Source organism: Schistocerca piceifrons, chromosome X (assembly GCF_021461385.2).
Source record: "Schistocerca piceifrons isolate TAMUIC-IGC-003096 chromosome X, iqSchPice1.1, whole genome shotgun sequence".
Taxonomy (NCBI): domain Eukaryota; kingdom Metazoa; phylum Arthropoda; class Insecta; order Orthoptera; family Acrididae; genus Schistocerca; species Schistocerca piceifrons.
Genome location: NC_060149.1, coordinates 62,628,635 through 62,651,174, shown reverse-complemented (window position 1 = coordinate 62,651,174; position 22,540 = coordinate 62,628,635).

The following is a 22,540-nucleotide window of genomic DNA, read 5'->3' as shown; positions in this document are numbered from 1 at the left end:
GGAAAAGCTGAATAGGGTTTTCGAAACCATAGTTTGCTGTCAATAGGCTGATGATTCTACTCAACTTGCCAGATGTTTCCTCAATTACATGAACAATTTTTAATTTACAATTCTGGCAGTAGTATTTCACGAATATTTTGTTTGACAGATACACTTTTAAATGTTTTGCAGAAGCTATCATCGGACGTTAACTGCTGCACATCTAAAGTAAGGAATATTTGTGATATGTTAAGAAACAATAGGAACTCTATTCTTTCAAAAAACCAGTAAAATAACAGATATGTGACTCTCATGAGTACAGTTCCCCGTCTCAGGATGAATGTGCTCAAATGGACCGAGCGCTGTATTAAGAAATTTCGGGTCACGTTGTGATGGAAATGGACCACAAATTTTGTGATTGTGAAGAAATTCACATTGTTTGTGTTGCTGATGTCAAAAAATTTGCAGAATACACCTTTTCCTTTTAGTGCACTTGAAACTGTGCAATTTTCTTTGACTCTGTAATCTCCAAGACACAACACTTAAGAAACGAACTCTGTATTTTCTATGCCAATGAGATGTATAGAAAGATTTCCACTGGAAAGTTGTTAGAAATGCTTAACAAGAATAAGGACAATTTTACAGAGACTTATAAGCTGTTCTCCCTTACCCTGTCCATCTTCTCTACTACAGCATCTGTGGAACGAAGCTTTTTTTTTTTTTTGCCTGAAGCGTATAAAAACATACCTGACGAATGCAATTTCAGAAGAGACACACTTTGTTCTTTAGTGAATATTTCAATTCAGAAAGAACTGCAGTTAATACGCAGTCAGCCATTCTGTGAAGACATTACACCGACAGTTTGTGACCTCAAAACACAAGTGGATTGATTTGGTACACAAGAAATAGGTTCAGTTTGATGATTAAAATAAGTTTGTGTAAATATATGCACGTTTTTCCTTTCCTGCTATATCTTCGCCTAACTTTCCAGCCACGAGCTGGCGCTGTAATAAAAGGGAATATTATCTATTGTAGAATCAGGACACTCATTGCAAGTTTCACATGTGTCTCTACTTGGTAACTTAAAGCCTGTTTTAAACTTTGGTATTGAAGCTTTACCATACATTTCACATTTTATGCGTGGCATTCTTTTTCGTACAGATGGTGCATTTTCATTCACAGCTATCACATTTATAACGTCCAACGCACTGGTATTGTCTTTCTGTGAATAATGACTTTTTTTTATTTTGCAAGCTTTTCAATACCGTCTGTAACACTACCCAGAGAGGTTTCATTGATTTTATGCTACTTTTTCCACATCTGTCTATATGCTGAATGCCACGATGTGGTATATTATATTCACTGGTAATTTCATCATTATCTACGTCTTCACCAACTTTACACACTTTCCTGTCTTCTCTAGCTGTTGACACATTCTTCTGTGAGACTGCAAACACGTCACAAAAAGCTTTCAAACATACTCTAATCTTTGTACCTGTAGGTTTTTTAGTATAGCCCCAACTGCAATCATCACACTCAATAAGGCCACTGTGGTATGTAGTTTGAATGTTGCGTTGTTCTTACAGCTTGTAAAACACAGAATAGTGTGTTTTTATAATCTTCCACTAACACTGAATACTACCACCAACTGACGTTAGAACTGTGTTTTTACAGTGCTATCCATGTCATTGTTGCTTAGCTACCGCTTTTTTGACTGGTTTTACCACTCACATGTTCATATCCACTGTTTCTTTCCTTCAAGCATCCATGTTTCTCTGAAGTACTGTAAAGCAGGAGTACCAGAAATACTACTTGCTTACACAAAAATGACATCACATACACATTACAGAGCAGGGCAAAATGGAAATTTAGGTATAATGTGAATAAAAGAGGAGATATGTAAAAATTAAAATTAAACAACATACACTCCCCATATGGTAAAATTTATGAATCAATCTGTAACATTCCTATGTTGATAACTCTGCTACTGACATAGCACAGACATCAATATGTGGCACAGTTCCTACTCCCACTTAGATATTCTGCTGCAGAAAATGCAGGATCTATGTCACTCTAGTTCACATGCTGGTTGGAGTATACTACACTCAGTTTTTTCATGTTTACTTACCTAGTTTCCTCTCTCACTTGCCCCCCTGTATTATTAGTTGGTTTTTGGAGTGGCAAAAATACCAATTGAACTATGGTACTGTGTGAGGTTTTTGTAAGTACTGGTGGTAGCATATTAAATACATTGACATGCGAACAGACACAGAGGTGTTTGCCATCAGTATTGAGAGAATGTTGCCTTCCTACAGCTGTCGAAAGTTAATAGCAGCACCCAGGGATGATTATGACAAATAAAATAGATTTTTTTGAATGAGTGAAATGTTTGTTTGTACATGATGGCGGAAGTAGGAACCCTCAACACAAGCAAGATGACAGTTGGCCTGTGCATATAATGTGCATCTGTGGAAGGTGGTTAAACTCAGGTGGAGCACAATGTAATGGGAACCATTGTGTTACACTGGACTATGGAAATCATCGTATCCCACATGAGAAATTAAATAGTGTCTTGGTACAGGATGAACAAGAGATAACAGATTCGCAAGTCCCAAGGTTTGTTTTAAATTTAAATGATGGAGGAAAATATTTTTTAGGAATGGCAAAGGAAGAGCAATATGGTGATGCCACATTTAACCTCGAAAAGCATAGTTGGACACGTTACAGTACTAGCTACCCTTGCCCTTTTCAGTATGATGTGTGTGGCACTGCAGGGTAGGCTGGTTCAAATGGCTCTGAGCACTATGGGACTTAACATCTATGGTCACCAGTCCCCTAGAACTTAGAACTACTTAAACCTAACTAACCTAAGGACATCACACAACACCCAGTGATCACGAGGCAGCAGGGTAGGAGTTGGCAAGTTGTTCACTGCTGGATGTTGGCGATAGAGTGGACGAAGAAGGCTGCCAATCGTTGACAGGACGCTATATTGATGGACATGAACAGATATGGTTGAGCACATCTGAAACAGACAGTGTGCAAATGACAGGAAGTGATCCTCAAACCACTGCACTCAGGTACAGGTGAGCCGATGCAGTGGTCTCCCGTGGACAGAGGCAATGGCCCAGCTACCATAGCAAGCTGATGGATGGCACCACAGCAGGGTGGTAATGTCCCTGTATTTGGATTGGATATTCAGGCAGTGGTCGTTGGTACCCAGCCCGGTGGAGGCAATGTCATAGATGTGGCGATGGCCAACACTGTCTAAACGTCACCAGACAGCCCAGCTGTGATGGCTTGCAGACAGGCTTGTCCTAGTGGTTTAAATCCTGTTTCCACATGCTGACAGTTGCAGAAGGCCCCTGTATACAGGCCATGCCAAAATGTCGGGAGCGAGGTTGATGGCCCAGTGTGGCGTAACCAATAGATTGGTCTGTCATTCTGGTAGGACTGCATGTGATGCCCCTCATCACCACGTGGAAGTGCTAGCAGTGAAAGTTGAGCTGGCAAGGCATTGGCCAGTACACTGTGGCGTGGATTCTGCTGCTGGTCTGCAGTCCTAACTGCTGGCATCTGGGCCATTACAAGGTGAACACTTGGATGGCAGTTCCAGCAACCATGACCTTGGCAAAGTCACGTTTACCCTTGACGAATGGAGGTGGCCGTATCATGATACTGGTGGCCCAAGCACACTGCGGACTGGTGATGATAGTTCCAGCAACCATAAGTTCCTATAGGACCAAACTGCTGACATCATTGGTCCATAGGCTTACATACTACTTAATCTAACTTAAACTAACTTACGCTTAGAACAACACACACACCCATGCCCAAGGAAGGACTTGAACCTCTGACGGAGGGGGGGGGGGGGGGGCGGCGGCGGCGGCGGCGGCGGCGGCGGCGGCGGCGAATCGTGGGACAAGGCGCCTCAGGCCTCAGATGGCATGGCTATCCCACCCAGCTTTTCGGTATTTCAATGCTGTTTAATAAATGGAAATAAAATGTTGTAAGACAGTAGTAAATGGCAGAACATTTTGTTGGTAGATTTAGGATATCTAGGCCCTGGAAAATAAATTAGAACAAGATGCATTTGAGAATGCCTCTGTGAGATGTAGCTCAGAACTTAACAAGACAGAACAATTGAAATGCACAGAAGTGTTCAAGATCCCCTCCCCCCTTCCTAATAAACCTCCAGAAGTGTGTCAGTATAGTTAGGAAGTCCGCGGAAGATTGTGTTAGAGGTATACAGTATTAATGCTGTGCTTTCCCATACGAGACTAAACGAGATTAAGACAACCCTTCCTTGGATTATCTTAGGTTATCAGGTTTCTTCTTACCTGTTTTGTCACAAATCTCTCATAGCTGAAGTCCCTCGCAGAAGCAGTATGAGCGCCATCGGATTCTCTGGAAAGTGCAATTCTGTAGTGTGTCATTTCTAAGGGATGAAAACAGGAAGCTATATTAACTGAAATAATGTTCTGGGACGCCTTTATAATGTGTTTATTTTCGTAAAATACCGTAAACTGATAATAAACGAAACACTATGTTACTTAGTAACTCAAAACTAGTAAGTTGTTGAGAGCATGATCTTATGACAGAACTAGATAGAAAGGCATCTTATTGGCAACTGTCGACTTTAGCGCGCAGGCTAAACCTTGTACTTCCAATCGTGAAACATCGTAAGTGTTCGTGCAGTGTCGTTATCTGAAACATTATTCATCTGTTTAATACTGTTGTAAGAATGTGTTTATGACCAGCAGGCTTCACCTAATAACTGTAGTGAAAAAGTGGCTTTTATTAGTACACATTTATTTAAAAAAATTACTTGCTTCGCGCCAGAATGGCTGTGGTTTCACTACGTATGGTGACCTGGCATAGCCTTCTTTCCCACAGCTAACCACAGCAGCCCACCATCTACCGGCAACGCCAGATAGTCCAGCAATTACTTCAGACAGTGTGGGGCGCAAAACTGCTACGGTCATTAGCGCCAGAGTGTGGGGACTGAAATCGTATTCCGTGTTACACACACTGCAGCACTGCCAGAGCTTATTGAATGCTACTGATTAGATGCAATATAAAATTTAAATATGGAAAATAATGAAATAAAATGTAATCTGTAAATAAGGGGTACCTTACAAGTTGCAGGTAACGAAAGAGAAAAATTATACAGATTCATATTCAACAGGACATCTGAATGCGAACCGCGATTAAGGTTAGATGATATGGCTACTTTTCTTTCTAGGGTACACAAGGAGTGGTGCGGGACACAGCACTAATGTCACCTGTCACTTCATGATGCGCTGCTTAAGCAGATGCAGTGTTTGCCCCTGGTAAGAAGGCAAATTGCAAATGTCCGCAGCTACAATAATATTTTGATTGTATAGCAATTATTGCAGACTTTATTACACAAAGATGATCCTATTGAGGCGTAGTTCCCTGCATCGTGCCTATGTAAGTCGCATAGTAGACGCAATATCAGCCTCACACATAAGTCATGGTTCCAGCATGACAGATATACTCTTATGACGCAGATCTGCAAATGTGTGTGAAATGTTATGGGACTTAACTGCTAAGGTCATCAGTTCCTAAACTTACACACTACTTAACCTAAATTATCCTAAGGACAAACACACACACCCATGCCCGAGGGACGACTCGAACCTCCGCCGGGACCAGCCGCACAGTCCATGACTGCAGCGCCCGAGACCGCTCGGCTAATTCCGCGCGGCTCTTATGATGCAGCAGTTCCTAACAGTCGTGGCTGTATCCAAAAGGTGTCAACATCTTATGGACTATATATTATAAAGTCAAAACAAATATTTTCATTCTGTGAATATTATACATCTATTAATTACTACTGATCTAATATGTCTAGTTATTAGTGTGAATGAAGGTGTGAATTAAAAGTAATATTATAAATAAATATTGTTAGGTCTGTTAACTGAGTAGACGTTAGCGTGAAAGCTGTGGGTCTACGGAGAGAGTGAATTATACTCTCATGGGAAACTTTTAAAGTGCAACTAGCCACTTTACAGGACTAAGGAAACAAGTTCATCTTACGATAATTCAGTTATTTAAAGAAGGGGTTATTTTGATATTTGTGGGTTTTATAAATATATTCTTTTAATAAATTGCCCATAAACGCTATAATGTTGTGATTGGTCAAGTATTAAAAAACACGCGATTATGCGATTTCATTCTGATATTGGATTGGCTATGATGTTCCTCACCCTATCAGATGACAATGAGTTCGCAAGTATTTTGTGGACTAAAGAATTGCTTTTTGTGGTTTGGGAGTTCAGAGGCCAGCTTTGATCATGTTCAGACGGGGGTATAAGTAGACCTGAATAGATATGAAAATATTGCGGAATAATCAGTTAAACTTGACCGTGGAGTGCTGCAAAGTGAACACGAATGAGTGAGACAGACAAACACTCGAAATCCGATTTTTCTGTGAACTGTTACTTTTGAGACAACTAAAATCTGCATGGCGTATTGAGCATTTCGGGAGCAAGAACTGCTTGTTCAAAGGGATCGAGTTGTGGATTATTGGAGCGAGCATTCTGTAACAAATAAGCCGTTTTGTAATCTTCCTGATATAACAGGCTCGGTTAATTATCGTAAGCTGGTTATAATGAGTGACTGCATTTGCATGTGAATGTTGAAACTGTAAATTAAGCCTAGCAGGGAGTTGGTAGTGTTTTCGACAAAACAAGTGAAAATATATCGAATTTTTCACCCAAAATCTGTCTATCCTTTAATACTTCACTTAACCTGTTACTAGAGACATTTAATGGATCCTTTAGACACAGTTAATGTGACTGTTTCTCCTACAGCTCATCCAGTCGAGTAACGTTATCAGTTATCTAACAGGATTGGTGTGTGGACGGGACTGCGGAAGATGCTATCACCAAAAGCTGGGCGGATATTTTCTGTAGGACAAACACAATTAACTGCGCCATTGCACTATGACAGTTAAATCAGTCATATTGTATGTGCATGGTTAGGCTGTGTTGATTCTGAAAACTTAATAGACAGCACTTCAGAAATCTCTGCATTGGCACAAGAGTATTTTGACGCTTTTCCAAGTAAAGAAAGAAAGATAGATAGATAGATAGATGGATGGACTGATTGATTGATTACGTTAAAGGGACCAAACCATAAGGTCATCAGTCCCTTAATCCTTTGTGTGTCAAGCTGGGAGCAGTCCCCAGAGTCGAAGGACACGTAAGACAAATCCCAATGGACTGGATTGTACCCAAGAGCCAAGAGCCAGAAGCACATAGAATTGACAGAGTTGTAAAAGGGTGAAGATGAGAGAGTTGCTCCACCTAGAAAGCAGCTGGAAGCCCTCTAGACATGTTATGCTATTGGATACACACCCTCTGCATCCAACCAGTGCGTCCACACCCTCCATTATCACAAGAAAACTAGCTACATGGACAAGGTAAAATCTCACGAAAGAGAATCAATCAACACCAGATGTAAAAGAATAAGATGATTTAAAATTGCAGGAAGGGCAGGAGGCAGACTGGACCACCAAGTAAGAGCAGCTACAGGCCCCTTGGGTTGGAGAAGCTGACGAGGCACCCTTCCAACCACTCCAGTGGCCAACGATGCTGATGTGCGCCATCTCACAGCGAGGAGTAAACACCACCTTCACAGGTGCCGCTTTGGCATCATCCATTAGGAGCAGAGGCAGCATATCAGCAAGTTTATGGTTTCGCCATAAGGTGGCCAAATTAGCAGAGTCCACTAAGATTTGGGCCATCGATAGCAGGCATCAGCTGTGGGTTGGATACTCATGTTGTAGGGTGTGGCCATGGGTCAGCCATGTGTGGCCTACGTGAAGCGGACAGAACAGCATATTCCCTGCGAGACACACGAAACGAAAAATATTACATGTTCATAGGCCCCTTTATTGTTTGCAGTTTGGAGAAACCAGGGCACATCAAGCTGTATTCCACGCCTCCAACGACTGATAGCATAAAGTCAACCAAAGGTCTGATTCTGATACCCCCATCTCCAAAGTCAGAATCCTGGTAGCCAACTTTGCCAACCACTCAGCATGTTCAATCCTCGGGATCCAAACGTGACAAAGGGTCCATACAAAGATGACCAACCATCCAGCATGGGAGGTGATACAGGAGATCCTGGACTGTCGCAAGCAATGGTTGTCGAGGGCAGCACTAGTTGACAGCCTGAAGACTATTCCAGGAATCACTGCCAATTAAGAACAATTCACAAGTGCAAGAACAATGGTGTCTGAGAGCTCGAACAATGGCCACCATTTCTGCATTGAATACACTGTATCCATTTAGCAGGGAGCATAGTTCACTTATCTTCCACATGTACGCAAAAACCAGTTTGTCTACCGACTACAAAGTCATCAGTGTATACCACGCCTGAGCATGGTAATGCATCAAGGATGTCAAGGAACATGCAACAAAAAACCATAGCATCTATCGAGTCTTTCGGTCCAAAGGAGAGGTTGAGGCAGATCTGAGCAAGAGGTACGCATCATGGAACCACACATGATTTCTCCCTGACAAGAGGAAACAGAGGGGATAAGCTGGAGTTTAGGGCAGAAACTCTGTATGCGAATAATCGAGTTGCAGCAGGGCCAGAGCTTTGTGTAGCAGTGAAAGTGTACAACAGTCTGCACCCCAGCTGATGTTACTGAGACAACAAATAGTATTAAGGTGTAACCATCACGTTTGCTTAATGTGGAGAAGACAGAGAAGCCATGTCAATCAAGCATCAACGAAGTCCCAAAAAACGATAAGACTCCACCACACTGAGCATTTGGTTCTCAAGATAGAGTTCTGGTCGGGGATGGACGATATGAATGCAAAAGAAGTACATGACACATGGCTTGGTGGCAGAAAACTGGAAGTCATGGGTGAGAGCCCAGGACTGTGCCTTTTGTAAGGCACCCTGCAGTTGGCATCCAGCAACACACATAGCTGAAGAGCAACAGTAGATGCAAAAGTCGTCAGCATATAGGGACGACGACCTGTAGTCCACACAGGTATAGCTCCACCATTGACAGCCGCTAGATAAAAGGGTACACTCAATACAGAGCCCTGTGGGACCCCATTCTCTTGTGTATAGGGTGTACTGTGGGAAACACCAAGTACTGCAGGACAAGAAGTTCCAGACAAAAATCGGGAGTTGGCTCTGGAGATCCCACTCATGGAAGGTAGCTAGGATGTGGTGACGCCATGTGGTGTTGCAAGCCCTAAGGAAGTCAAAGAAGACAGTGATAAGATTTAGATTCTGGGCAAAAGCTGAACGAATAGCAGACCAAACTGTCAGCATTTTAACAGCCTTGGTGGTACCAGAAGACCTCGAGACTCAAGGTATCAACACAGCATTGTCTCACCATATGGATGAGCAACTTGCAGAGAACATCAGTGGGACTAACTGGGCGATAGCTGTCTGTCTTAGAGGGGTGTTTGTATACTTTCAGTACTGGGATAATCACGCTTTCTCGCCAGATACAGTTGAAAACGGCAACAATCTGACATTTGCAAACCACTGATAAGTGTTTCACCATTTGGCTGTGGATTTGGTCTGGCCCTGGAGCCATGTCAGGGCAAAGGGCTAGGGCACTGAGGAATTCCCTTTCTTTGAATAGAGCATTATAAGGTTCCAGGGGACGCGTAATAAAAGGCAAAGAAAGTCAGTCTACCTGCTGTTGGAGGTCAAGGAATGCAGGTTGATAATTCTCAGATGTAAAGGCTTGCACATTCAGCAGTGGATCACAATAGACATCAACATTCACAGAGATACCAGCTACACCCACAGGGTACTGGTGTTAACAGAAGCTTTTAATCTTCACCCATACCTGCAAAGGAGGATTGGTTGGTTGGTTGGTTTGTTTGTTTTGAAGAGGAGACCAAACAGCGAGGTCATCGGTCCCATCAGATTAGGGAAGGATGGGGAAGGAAGCCGGCCATGCCCTTCCAGAGGAGCCATCCCGGCATTTCTTTGAAGTGATTTAGAGAAATCATGGAAAACCTAAATCAGGATAGCCAGATGCGGGTTTGAACTGTGATCCTCCCAAATCGAGTCCAGTGTGCTAACCACTGTGCCATCTCGCTCAATGCAAAGAAGGGATACGTGGTCTAATGTTAGCAGCAAACCACACTCAGCATTCTTGTTTCTGTTATTTTATGAGGTGGTGGACTTGCGCATGGAGCAATTTAAAGGCAATGAAGTGCTCCATCGACATTTGTTGCTTATGATGTCAGTCAGCCTGCCTGTGATCTCTAATAGTGGCAACAATTTCATGAGCCCACCAAGGTACTGTCTTCCAAGAGGAGAATCCCAAGAAAGAGGGGACTGCCGAGTCAGCTGCCAACAGAATAGCTGCATCTGGGAGGACTCCATGTGAGTAACACTGAGGGAGCGTCAAAACGATCAAAAAATGATCACTGTTGCATAGGTCATCAGAGACTTTCTCCAATGGATGGATAGGAGAAAACCTGAGCTGCAAATGGAAAGGTCCATGGCCAAATAAGACCCATATGCCACACTAAAGTGTGTAAGAACATCAGTATTTAGGACGCAAATACTGAGCCTTCCGGACATTGAAGTCACCCAATATTAGGAAGGATAGGGGGAGCAACACAAAAAAAAGTGCAGACAACACATTCTGGGACACTTAATCGTTGCGAGGGAGATACATGGAAAAAATGATAAATTCCAGATACAGGGCTATTACAAATGATTGAAGCTATTTCATAAATTCACTGTAGCTCCATTCATTGACATATGGTCACGACACAATACAGATATGTAGAAAAACTCAAAGTTTTGTTCGGCTGAAGCCGCACTTCAGGTTTCTGCCGCCAGAGCGCTCGAGAGCGCAGTGAGACAAAATGGCGACAGGAACCGAGAAAGCGTATGTCGTGCTTGAAATGCACTCACATCAGTCAGTCATAACAGTGCAACGACACTTCAGGACGAAGTTCAACAAAGATCCACCAACTGCTAACTCCATTCGGCGATGGTATGCGCAGTTTAAAGCTTCTGGATGCCTCTATAAGGGGAAATCAACGGGTCGGCCTGCAGTGAGCGAAGAAACGGTTGAACGCGTGCGGGCAAGTTTCACGCGTAGCCCGCGGAAGTCGACGAATAAAGCAAGCAGGGAGCTAAACGTACCACAGCCGACGGTTTGGAAAATCTTACGGAAAAGGCTAAAGCAGAAGCCTTACCGTTTACAATTGCTACAAGCCCTGACACCCGATGACAAAGTCAAACGCTTTGAATTTTCGGCACGGTTGCAACAGCTCATGGAAGAGGATGCGTTCAGTGCGAAACTTGTTTTCAGTGATGAAGCAACAATTTTTCTTAATGGTGAAGTGAACACACACAGTGTGCGAATCTGGGCGGTAGAGAATCCTCACGCATTTGCACAGCAAATTCGCAGTTCACCAAAAGTTAACGTGTTTTGTGCAATCTCACGGTTTAAAGTTTACGGCCCCTTTTTCTTCTGCAAAAAAAACGTTACAGGACACGTGTATCTGGACATGCTGGAAAATTGGCTCATGCCACAACTGGAGACCGACGGCGCCGACTTCATCTTTCAACAGGATGGTGCTCCACCGCACTTCCATCATGATGTTCGGCAGTTCCTAAACAGGAGATTGGAAAACCGATGGATCGGTCGTAGTGGAGATGATGATCAGCAATTCATGTCATGGCCTACACGCTCTCCCGACTTAACCCCATGCGCTTTCTTTCTGTGGGGTTATGTGAAAGATTCAGTGTTTAAACCTCCTCTACCAAGAAACGTGCCAGAACTGCAAGCTCGCATCAACGATGCTTTCGAACTCATTGATGGGGACATGCTGCGCCGAGTGTGGGAGGAACTTGATTATCGGCTTGATGTCTGCCGAATCACTAAAGGGGCACATATCGAACATTTGTGAATGCCTAAAAAAACTTTTTGAGTTTTTGTATGTGTGTGCAAAGCATTGTGAAAATATCTCAAATAATAAAGTTATTGTAGAGCTGTGAAATCGCTTCAATCATTTGTAATAACCCTGTATATTCTCACACAAAGCCACAGCCACCAATGTCGTATTGAGTGGCCCATGTTTGCTGTAGACACAGTCCAGAACATACACGCAAACGTCACCTGATGGTCATTCACAGTCAGTGTGACTCTTAAAACAATGGCAACAGCTGCAGAGGATAGGGGTCCACATTACTGGAAACCAGTTTCCTAGAGGCTGATGCAAGAAACAGGACAAGTGTACAAAAAATTGTCATAGATCAGCCAAGTGGCGGAAAAAGCCACTGAAGTTCCACTGGAGAATCACGCTATCACTATCCTGTGGGGCACAAAGAGACTGAGGAAGCAGGTCATGAGTCAGTGACGCCTGCTGTTACTCATTGTGAAGATACTCCAGCAGTACACATTTGTTCTGAATCAGGGTGCATGGGAGGGGAAGGTGGGGTCCAGGGCGACATGGGTCACCAGAAACGCTGCTTCAGATATAGAGGCAGAACATGTGGGGTCTGGCATCATGGGAGCCATCAGAATCTCCATCTTTTAGGAGGACTTTTCCTTGTCCTTATATAATTTAGATTTCTGCAAGGGCTTGTTAGCTCCAGATTCTGGCACAGAGGAAAAACGTGAAGTCCTATGACCCACAACCTGTGGCTCCATCAACCACCAGCTGTCATCCAGTTGCAAGTCAGCATAATGTTGGAAGGGGGTGTCCTGAGCTGCCTGTTTCTGGTAAGGGGTTCAGGAGGAGGGCATTGCTTCTCTGGCTGTGGGTTGAGGACTGGTGGCCTCAGCAGATAGGGAGTTGACACTCTCAAAGGGGGTGTTGGGGAAGCATTAGGAGGAGGAAACCCAACCACTAGGGGAACAGATGTAGTTGAGTGGCCCTGGGGCCAGACATAGAAGACATGGAGGGCGATGGCACATCACTAAAAAGGATGACGACTTTGTAGCATTCATACATGTAGGATGTAGGGGATAATATTTCTTCTTGGCCTCTTGATCTGTGAGGCTAACTAGGGCTTTGTGTTCCTGGATTTTCATTTCTCGTTTGGAAATGGTGTAGTCTGCTCCCCACAGTTGACACAGATTGGGAAGGTGCACAAGGAGTGAGTATTCATGTGCAACTGATAGCCACAATCCCTACAGATGGGTCTGGTGTTGCAACATGAAGACGTGGGTCCAAACTGCATGCATCTGTAGCACCACATGAAAGGCGGAATATATGGCTTGACATCAAATCAATACACCTTGACCCTCTCAGGGAACAAGTCACATTCAAAGGCCAAAATGAAGGCTCCAGTGTCCACTCTGTTGTTTTTTGGTCCCCACTGGACATGATGGACAAAATGCACACCCTGTCGCTCAAGTATACAACTAGTCATCGGTCTGTAAAAGGAGATCTCAATCCAAAATGATACCATGTACTACATTCAGCCTTTATGGGAGATTATGCTGACATGAATATCACCCAGCTTCTCGCAGGCAAGCAATGCCTGAGAGTGTGTGGGGAAGGCCATTTTAAGCAGAACAAAGTAACTTTTCATTTTTTAAATCACTGAAACTTTCTCACACCTGTCCTGGAGATGTTCAACGAAGAAACAAGACTGTGTAGTCAAAAAGGAAATCCTGCCCATTCTAGAACAAACCAAGTTTGGGGAGAGTATTTCTCGCCCTGTCTTTGGCCCTATGTTCTTCCCATGGCATAACCAGGGAAGGGAAGATTCTTGGGTCACACTTCTCCACATTGTAATGTGTCTTAGCTTCCGAAGAGATTCCTAGGGGCATGCGGCCAACAGTGGAAGGGAGTTTAGTTTGCTTCATGTGAGAATCTTGTGTCATGGTACCATCCACTCTAAGAGGAGCTCTTCCCACATGGGCCACCTAGCCACAGCAACAGTTATCTGGCTGCTAAACTATTGTCCAGAGTCTGTGTGCCCCAGCCATGGCTGGCACATGCTCTTTAGCTTGTGTGGGGAGTTTCCAACTTAGGCACCAACAGCATGACCCCAATGTGGTCAGGTGGTACCACTGCACAGGGACTTGAAAACCCCTCATCCTTCCTCCCCCGCCCCCCCCCCCCCCCCCACCTCACATCCAAAGGGCTATTGTGCTGGGTTTTGTGTGTACTGTCTTTCCAATAAAGGAATGGTACAAAGAGAAAAAGGCACAAAAGGTGGAAAATACCCTGCATTGGGCGACATTCCCTGCACAATCCGCAATTCTGTAAAATTTGTAAAAGAAGTAGCAGGTCAAACACAACAATGGCGATCATACGGTTAAGAATGAAAAGATTTAGATTGCCAGAAGGGAAGAAAATGAATGTCGAATATGACAAACAAAATCCAAGCACAATGGGCACCAAGGAGACCATGCAATGGAAAGGTTGAGTAGCTGACAGACAGACTTACAGCACGGAAGTGGAAGTAGCTTTGCAATGGCTGGTGCCCTGTGGTGACCAAGCACGCACTCACAAAAGAGATATGAGGGCCGCCCCCGCCCGCCCCCGCCCCCCCCCCCCCTCATGGGGATTAAAGAAAGACTAGTTGTAATGCCGGTGTCTTGTGTAAACTATGCAAAACAAATAAACAAAAGGTGCTGTTGCCTTTGAAATTTAATAATGTTGACATGTAGCATCAGTCCATAATTATTTGTCATCTTAGTGTTGGTATGACGGTGAATGTACATTTTATGAATTATTATGTCTGTGAACTTGATTTTGAGACATTATTTTGATACCTCATTCGCTACACTGAAAAACTTTATAGAGAAGAGATAAGTGTGCTTAATTTTCATGGGCTTAGAGTTGAGAGAGTAGAAGAAGATTGGGTCAAGATATACAATCCTCTATTTCATAAACAAAAACAAATTGTGGTCAAGATACGTGAAAGAATTCACATTATGCATATTTTGCCTGAGCCACAAAAGCAACTTTAAAGTAAGCGCTCCTGCGAAATAGCAAAGTGTTTCTGGACTCATCCACAGTAGTCCAAAACTGAGTGTAGGTTGAAAATTAAGCTACATGTTAAGTTCGCAAAAAAGTTATCTGATACTTTTTGTACAAATAGAAGCTATACAGAAGGAAATAATTGTAATGGATGAACAGGGAATCACTGAGTGTGCTTGAAGGGAGTATATCTATCATTTGTTTTCATTTTTTAGGCTTTCTCAACTGATCTGTTGCAAATACTTTTCTCAGGTTTTCCGTAGGATCATATTGCGCAAATCCCACAATATTTTGTCAATACAACTGTTCAAGAACTTCAGGTGGTGGCAGCTGCTTTTGTCACTACTGTGACTGATGATAATCATGCAGCGGCGCCGAAATTTATCAGGGTAGGAGCAGGCAGTGTACGTGCATGGGATGACGCTTACAGTTGGAGGAAAGCGGCACTCGTAGTGCCCCTGACAGGAGACGCAGAAAGACCTTATGCAGGTGTGCTGTGGGCAATGATATGCTGCCAGACGCTCCTTGCTGTTAAAAGCTGAATTAAATCTTAGCAGTGTGCTGTGTCAGGTAATGAATTTGAAGTTCTTGTTGCTCCTGTTTTAATTTAATGGCAGCCAATGATGCATTCCAGGCAGCACTTGGTTGAGAGAACCTGATCATTGTTGACATGATTATCAACTCAATGGATATGTATGGCCTCCTTAAAAACACACTTTCAAAATGATGACGCTGCGGATAAAACGTCAGTCTCCTCGAAAACCATTTAATGCCCCATATCCAAGTAATGGTTGCTCTGCTTCTGCTGATTTGTCAGAATGGTCCAGGTGTTTATGTCGATGGTGTTCAGCACAACGTTCTTCCATGGTACGGCATGTCTGCCCAATATAAGATTTTACACATTGGCATGGGATTTTATTATACATGCCACGTTTCCTAAGGCCAAGATCGTCCTTTACTGAACACAATGAATTCCTCAATTTTGCTAGTGGCCGAGAAAAAGACTTCATGTCGTGTCTCTTGAGGATTCTTTCTATTGTTGAAGACATGTCGCCAAAATACGACAACAATGCTGGTGGAATGGGTGCCCTGCATCTTCATTTACATCCCTGCTCTGAATTTGCTTAGAATGGAATGCGTGGCGTATCTGTATATCAGAATAGCTGTTCAGCTGGAATGCCATTCTTAGGTATTGTAGCTCACCAAGGACACTGTAGTAGTCTGAGACCACATGTGGCCTATGTACCATAGAGTGTAAAACACTACCACGTTGTGCCAGATGAGAACGGCATGTGGCCTGCAAATATAACTCAATGTTACCACAAATCAGCTCACACAAATTAAATAAAAACTTATTTTCTGTAGGGACTCGTATACAGTGAACCTCGCATAGCGAGCGTAATTCGTCCCAGAATCTTACTCGTAATGCAAAACACTCGTTAAGCGAAACAATTTATCCCATATAAATTAATGAAAAATACGATGTGTTCCATGCTGAAAAAGTACTAAAAGTTTCATCTAATTCATGCCATTTATTCAAAGAAAATTATACATTCAGTACTATTTACTTTATTATTCACGATACGCAACTAATTCTTTTTCACTAGGAAGCTATCTAAAGTCATTTGTATCTGCTGACACTTCAACACTTTGCGAAAACGCGACACAGCATTATCGTCAAATAAATTTGTAGCGCATAACCACTGCTTTGTTGGGGTGATGATTTCAAGGAAACGCTTCACTGATCTAATCACAAAAAGACCACGTGTCACCCAAGGCTTGTGTTTCGACCTCCACATCACATTTAACCTGCTCTTCTGGACTTTACACTTCTTGAAGGCTCGTGGAGCTTCTGGACGGTAAACAAGCAGCGGTTTAATTTTCAAATCGACACTTGCATTGGCACAGAATAGCAATGTGAAGCGGTCTTTCACTGGCTTGTGACCGGGCAATGCATTCTCCTCTGCTGTTATAAAGGTACACTTCGGCATCTTTTTCGAGAATAGACCCGCTGCAGTAGATAAACCTCAGAATCTACGAGCATTCTGAAATTCCTGATGAAGTTCTCTGCTGCCTTTGTGTCGGAATGGCTGATTCACCGAGCCTCACAACGCTGTTCTCAAACTTTTAAGGGGAGCCGTGGGTGGTTCTAAAACACTTTTTCGGACGCTGATGATTCTGGCGTCTCTTTAACGAGGCCGACGAAAATCATTCTCGCATTCTCACAAATAATGATGTCGTTAATAGTGCCGCCTTTAAATTGCTTTTCATTTATCCATATAAGGAGCAACCTTTCGACATCGTCCAGAATATGAAACCGTTGTTTAGATACTCTTGTCTCGCCCTTTGAAGCATCTATCTCCTTAATCTTGTCTTTGTTCTTGGCGATAGTACAAATAGTTGATGTAGACCGTTTGTATATGTACGCTAAATCAGCAACGCTCACATCACGTTCGCGTTTTTCAATGATTTTACGTTTCATTTCTAAGGTCATTTTCTTTCTCTAATGGTCGTCTTCTTGCGGCTTTATCTTTGGGGACGTTTCTACGATGGTTATTAAAATTTGCACAAAAAAAGCACTGTGGAACAAAAGTTTAGAAAGATGTGTGATCACAAGCTGCACTAAGTTTGTCACAGAAAGAGCGCTGAACCCAGACTGTAGTACGTGCTAAAGACACAGTTCACATGCGGCTGCCGACAACCACAATGTGTTCATATTGTTGAACGTTTCCCCCGCAGCGCTCGAACGGCTGGTGACGTCACACTAAATCGTTCATCACTCGTTATGCGAAATATCGCTTGTTACGCGAGTCATTGAGTCACTTTTTTTTTCAATTTGCTTTGCTCGTTGTGCGAATTGCGCGTTATGGGAGGTGCTCGTTAAGCGAGGTTAAACTATAACACTCTTGGTAAATGGCTTTCCGTGACTGTTATCTGAAATACTCCTCCGTGATATTGACAAGGGAGAGATTGAATCAATAATTAAATCATTGCAGACTAAGGACTTTCATGGATGTGATGGAGTATATAGCAGAATACTAAAGTACTGTGCTGCATGTGTCAGCCCTGTATTTAGCCATATTTGTAATTATTCCTTTAGGAATGGTCGGCGTCCTGAGCGATTAAAATATCCAGTAGTAAAGCCGCTATATAAAAAGGGAGAAAGGGGTATGTAGACAAGTTTAGATCTATTTCTATGCCATTAGTGTTTTAGTAGTTTCATGGACACTACGTGCAGTTCCTGTCGTGTCCACAGAATTATCATCACTGAATCTAAAGATCTCTTCGAACTTCTCAGCTGTGTCCTGGGATTGGGTAGATAGCATCACATAGGTTCCAGCTGACTCGTCTAAACAAGCTAAAGTTCGCCAAATGTCAAAGTATACTCGTCTCGAGGCTGAACCGCGAAAAGTGAATGCACCATGTTTAATCTCATGGATAGGATCCTGGATGACGTAGTGGTTTTGGTGCTCGACAAAGATTTGTACTATGCACCAACATCTGGGAAAGCTCCAATCCGAGATGTGACTGGTGGAGTACAACAGGCAATTTTGAAACTTCCAAGTGACGTTGCGGAAGAGATTTGGAGGGACACCAACCAAATTTTAACCCAAGACACGCCAAAAAAGTTTAACATTAGTTCAGGAGGAAGAAAGATTCTGCATGGCTTGAGAGTAGACAGAGACACCGTTATTTTACCTACTGACAAGGTGAACACCATTGTCCTCCTCCCATGAGCTGAATACAATAGCAAGACAGAGGCACTGATCAATGACACTGCTTATTGCAAGCTAAGAAAGGATACAATAGGCAAGATTCAGATGAAAACATTACACTTTCTCAAGAAGAGATCTATTCTGACTAAAGTCATTAAGTGCGTGAGCCAACAGACTGCATTTCACCCAATACTGTACAGCCTATCGAAAATACATCACTCTGGGTCTCCTCTTTGTCCAATAGTGAGCAACATTGGAACCCCTACCGATTTCCTGGCTAAACATCTTACTTCACTATTGGGTCCTCTTGTAGGCAAATGGGACCATCATACCCAGAATTCAGAGGACTTCATAGGAAGCCTGAAGACACTTAAGCTACAACTGTTGGATCTTTTGATTTTGATGTTGTATCTTTATTTATGAATGCACCTCTGTGGGACTCATTAAGCTGCTTAGCAGCAAGTTTGAGAAAGACATTGTGGGATTGATTAAACATGTACTTAGCTCAACTTATTTCTTCTTCAGTAACCAGTATTTTGAACAAGTGGACGATGTCGCCATGGGAAGTCCTGTCTCCCATGGTGGCCAACTATTTTATGGAAGACTTTCAGGAAAAAGCACTGTAGTTGGCAAGTCTCCAAACTTGCTGCTTCTGGCAGTATGTAGACAATACATTTGTGGTGTGGCTTCACAGAATAGAGACATTAGCTATATTTCTCCAGCATTTGAACTCGCTACATGCAAATATAAGGTTCACCATGAAAATGGAACTAGATGCCATCTTACAATTCTTGGGTATGGTTAGAAGAAAAGTCGACGACATGCTGGGACATAGTGCCTACCGCATATCAACTCACGTGGTGTTTTATTTACAGGCCATAAGCTGTCATCATCCTGCACAAAGTGGTAGTGTCTTACACTCGAGGTCTCAGATACTGACAGTTCGCCTGGCAAGCTAAGCATCTAAGAATGGTGCTCCAACAGAATGGCTATTCTGATAGACAAATGTGCCTTGCTTTTTGTTCTAAGCAAGTTCAAAGCTGTGATGTAAATGAAGTTGCAGAAGCCCCCACTGCAATGGTGTTCATGCCGTATTTTGGCACCATGTCTTCCCCCAACAATAGAAAGAATCTTCAAGAGACACGACATCAAGTTTTTTGGCTGCTGGGAGAATTGAGAAATTTGTTATGTTCGGTCAAAGACGATCTTGGCATTAGGAAATGTGGTATATATAAAAACCGATGCCAATGTGGGAGATCTTATATTGGACAGACATCGCTCACTGTGCAAGAACATTGTGTTGAACACCATCGTCATACACAGCCTGATAAATCAGTGGTAGTGGAGCATTTCGTGGACATGGGGTATCATATGTTTTATCACAATTTTTATCTTCAGCGTCATCTTCCTGGAACTGTGTTTTTAAGGAGGCCATACAAATCCATACAGTGGAAGATCTTATCAACAGGGATGCAGGTTTTTAACCAACCACTGCCTGGAATCCAGCACTGGCTGTCATTAAATTGGAACAGGAGGAACAAAAATTTCATACTGATGACACAACACAGCGTATTGCTGAGATTTAACCCAGCTTTTTACCACAGGAGCGTTCAGCAGCACAGTAATTGCCCACAGAGCACACACAAGGCCTTTCCGAGGCTCCTGGGAGGGGACACTATGAGCGCGGCTTTCCTTGAACTGTGAGTGTCTTCCCATGCACGCGTATTGCCTACTCCTGGTCTGATAAATTTAGATGATGCCGCGCAGTTATCATCATTTGCATCTTGCAGCAGTGACAACAGCAACTACCACCACTCGAAGATGTCAAATAGTTGTATCAATGAAATATTGTGGGATTGGCACCATATGATGCCACGGTAAACCAGAGAAGAGTATTTGCAACGCTTTGTTTGTTTGTTCCAAAATGAGGTGCAGTGTAAGTCCTGCTCTTGAGGTACAAATTCTTTATGAGATTGTGGAAAAAGACAGTGACAGACCGGGTTCAACTGACAATCTTTTGCAAAAGTTCCACAGAGCAAAATATGGGATGTTACTGGATGTCGCTTGTGGATACTCGAGTATATGGCTAGCTCTAGAGTTGCAGAAGTATTCAGTGTTCTTGCATGGCAGGTCATGTTATCAGTTCCCCGAGTAGCTCTTGGGAGGAATACAGTTGTCTGTGCATCCCAAAGGCAATCCATCAACTAATAATGCAGCCAGAACTGATGGATCAATGGACAGTATATTCGATGGCGTAGTGCTGGTGACATCCACTTGGGTATGTCACTGTGAATTGTTGGAATGGGTTTTAGTAGCTATGCACGGACGTGAAATGAAACTCTACGGCGGAACTGGTCTCAAGTGAGTTTAAATTCTTGGGACTCACCATTAGTGCAGTGCGTATAGTTCCCAACCAAGATCGTGCAGTTGTAATTTGGTTCTTTTGAATGCCCAGTGGCTGTTTGTCTCATCTCAGTCAGGTTCCAACCTCTGATGGGGACACACCACGAGAGTAGCAAGTTACTTTTGTAGCTTCTTCTGCATCCTTTCGTAGTTTAATTCTTAAATTCATTGCATGTTGTTGTATTTAAGAGATGCATCTTGCATATTAGTAACTGTAAAGTGGAGATTCGTGCAGTACTTCATCATTATCCGTTGGTGACACACTAGGAGAGTAGCAAGGTACACATTTAGCTTCCTCTATGTGCTTTTATAGTTAATTCTGAAGTCGGTAGTCTAAGGATGGACAGGATGTATGCATGCTGCGTGCAGGTACAGGAGCAGCTGACCACATTCACAAAAAGTTAGACACACTTTTGATGACAGTCAGCTGTCTTCAGACTGCTGTCTTGGGTTGTAGCAGTGGCGAAGAATTTGCCACATCTCATGGGTCACCTCAGGTGTTGCATGTTTCGCAGATGGTCTCTGTTGCCGAGGCACCTCGCAGCGTATATGACACGAGGGATCCACCCTCACTGGAGTGTGAGTGGTGGGGGTGAGGACCCCAAACACTCTAGCAGTATCAAGGATTGATCACCCAAGTGTTTCGTTTACAGCCTCCGTTGTAGTCAAGCTACACTTCCCAAGAATTCTCCCAGTAAACTTACGTCAACCATTCATCTTTCCTATAACCAACCTTATGAGCTTCTTCCATTTCATATTGCTTTACATTGCACACAGATATTTAATTGGCATGACTGTGTCAAGCAGCAAACCACTAATACTGTATTCGAACATTTATTATTGTTTCTCCTACTCATCTGCATAACTTACATTTTTACACATTTAGAACGAGCTGCCATTCATCACACCAAATAGAAATTCTATCCAAGTCTTTATGTATCCTCCTACTGTCACTCAAAGATGACAATTTTCCATACCCTACAGCTCCATCAGCAAACAGCCACAAATTGCCAGTCAGCCTACCCAAAAGATAGGTTGTGTGTATAGAGAACTAGATCAGTCCTATCACACTTCCTCGGGGCACACATTTTTCTCTGACACATATTCACCATCCCTTCACAACATGCTGAGTATCATTACTTAAAAAGTCTTTCACCCACTCACATATTTGAGAACCTATTCTGTATGGTCTGATCTTCATTGACAGTCTGCAGTATAGCACTGAGTCAAATGCCTTCCATCACAACAACCAGTCAAACCATATGACATTCTTATACCACTATCCTTAGTGTGAGGTTCCTAACCTTGCAATCATTTCCACTGTAGAACTGGCTCAATGAACCCACCCATTAGCACTTACTCCAGCTCTGTCACTGGGAAATCATACTATATTAAACACAGAGTAACATGTGAAACTATTTATTGTTTAACAACTGTAACAACACAAGCCTAGGCAGAGGAGCTCCATGC